Raw genomic sequence first — 2,366 nt, forward strand, 5'->3', positions numbered from 1 at the left:
AGGAAAAAGCCCGGCGCGAGCTCTGGCCGTCCTGGGAAAGCTTCCCCGGCTCTGCCGCAAGCGCCGCAGGGCCGGGGAGACTGCTGACGGCGCAGAGGCGTCCTGGAAAAGGGCCTGGGGCCGCCGGGGGCAAACGGGTCTGGCCCCCCCTCCGGCCGGCTCCGCTCGCCCCCGGTTCACAGGGAGCCGCGCGGATGCCGGTGGAGGGGATTTTTTTCCCCCTTTTTTATTCCCCCCCCCCCCTTTTCGGGGTTGGCTGCCTGCGGCTCGCCCGGACTGGTGTCGTTTTTGCGGGCAGACACAGTGATTTGGGTTTTGACTTTTTTAACCGAAACGCTGCCATTTTTTTTTTTTTTTTCCTGTTTGCATTTTGAACGAATGCAAACGCCAGTCTGGGAAAGCAAAAACGCCGGCCGGGTTCAGCCCGCGGGCGCCCCGGGGCCCCCGGCCCGGAGGGCATGGGTGGCTCCCAAGCTTTCCAGCCCGGCTTGTTTCCAGAATCCCAAACCCAAATATCCCCCATCTCGGCCCTCGGAGCAGGAAGGCAGCTCGCGCCCCGAAACGGCTCTCCTCACCCCAAAACGGGGCTGGGGTTTCTCACGCTGTCCGTGCATGGCCGGGACTAGCCCAGATCCGTGTGGCCGGGGTGGGGGGGGCCCAGGCACCGGCTTTGGGGCTGCAGGAGGGACTTTCCGCCTGGGTTTGCAACCGCGGCGCCGGCAGTGAGTCACTCTCACCCCAAAACCAACGGGCAGGGTGAAATGGCCCAAAGCGGCGTGCCAGCACCCAGGGGCGCCCAGGGGCATCCTAACCAGGGAGTTTTCCCGCGATCCAGGGACACGTTTTGCAGCAAATTGGTGCGTTTTCCATAATTGACACCAGACAAGCCCGGGGGTGTTTCGGAGAGCTGCAGCGCCTGGTTGCCGCCGATGACAATCTCGGCAGCGGTTTCGGGGCCGGCTTCCTGCAAAGCGCCCCGGCGCTGCTGCGCGTCCGCGTGCCGCGCCGAATTGGGTGAGGAGGGTGCACACCGCGGGCGCGCTGCACAGGGACGGGCAGGGGCGAGTGTGCGGCTGCCTGTACGTGGCACTGCGGGGGAGTGCGCGTGTGCGGGTGACTGTGCAGGCATGACACAGGGCGCGTGTCGGGTGGCAAGAGTGTGTTGCTGAGTGTGTGTCATGTCCCCATAGCCACCGCATGCGAGCATGCTGCTGTGTGCATTGGTTGTGTGCGTGCACCCTGTGCATGCACAGTGCTGTGCGCATTGGCTGTGTGCGTGCACCCTACATGCTGTGTGTGCATGCTGCTGTGTGCGGTGGTTGCGTGTGTGCATGCACCCTGTGTGTGCACAGTGCTGTGCGCATTGGCTGTGTGCGTGCACCGTGTGCTGTGTGTGCACTGGTTGTGTGTGTGTGCCACCCTGTGTGTGCACAGTGCTGTGTGCATTGGCTGTGTGCGTGCACCCTGTGCGTGCATGGTGCTGTGTGTGCTGGCCATGCATGCGTGTGCGTGCCCACCCCGTGCGAGTGCAGTGCTGTGTGTGCAATGCTGTGTGCGCTGGCCGTGTGTGCGTGTGCGCGCACACACCGTGCGTGTGCAGTGCTGTGTGCGCTGGCTGTGCATGCACGTGCACACCCTGTGTGTGTGCAGTGCTGTGTGTGCTGGCCGTGTGTGTGTGTGTGTGTGTGCCCACCCCATGCGTGTGCAGTGCAGTGTGCACTGCCCGTGCAGGCGTGTGCATGCACACCCTGTGCGTGTGCAGTGCTGTGTGTGCTGTCTGTGCGGGTGTGTGCATGCACACCCTGTGCGTGTGCAGTGCTGTGTGCGCTGGCCGTGCGTGCGTGTGCGTGCACACCCCGTGCGTGTGCAGTGCAGTGTGCGCTGGCCATGCGTGTATGTGCGTGCACACCCGTGCGTGTGCAGTGCAGTGTGCGCTGGCCGTGCGTGCGTGTGCGTGCACACCCGTGCGTGTGCAGTGCTGTGTGCGCTGGCCGTGCGTGTGTGCTGCTGGGCGCGTGGGTGTGCATGCCCCCCTGTGCAAGCCTGCACGCGCGTGCCGCCGCGATCGCGTGCGCCTGCCGCCCATTCCCTGCCTGTGCATCCCTCTTCCCGGTTTGTTCCCCATCTTTTCTCCTCCTTTGGCCTCTCCCTCTGGCCCCCCCCCCCCCCCCCCCCCCCCCCCCGCCCCGGGCGCGGCCTCCCGGCCCCGCCGCCGCCCGCCGCCAGGTGGCGCCGCCGCGCCACTGCCCGGCGCCGCCGCGCGGCTTCACTGCCAGGCGGCTGCGTGCTGACGTCAGGGCGCGCTGACGTCGGCGGCGGGTAGCTCCGCCCCTGGCGCCGAGCGCGGCGGCCGCAGTCCGCGCCGC

At 66.8% G+C, this 2,366-nt stretch overlaps 1 protein-coding gene across 1 annotated transcript in view; it reads right to left on the minus strand.

Annotated features, from left to right (window-relative positions):
* Positions 1 to 2,366, minus strand: part of SORT1 (sortilin 1) — a 222,261-nt gene that overhangs the window by 145,515 nt on the left and 74,380 nt on the right. The window lies entirely within an intron of this gene.

Source organism: Rhea pennata, chromosome 25 (assembly GCF_028389875.1).
Source record: "Rhea pennata isolate bPtePen1 chromosome 25, bPtePen1.pri, whole genome shotgun sequence".
NCBI lineage: Eukaryota > Metazoa > Chordata > Aves > Rheiformes > Rheidae > Rhea > Rhea pennata.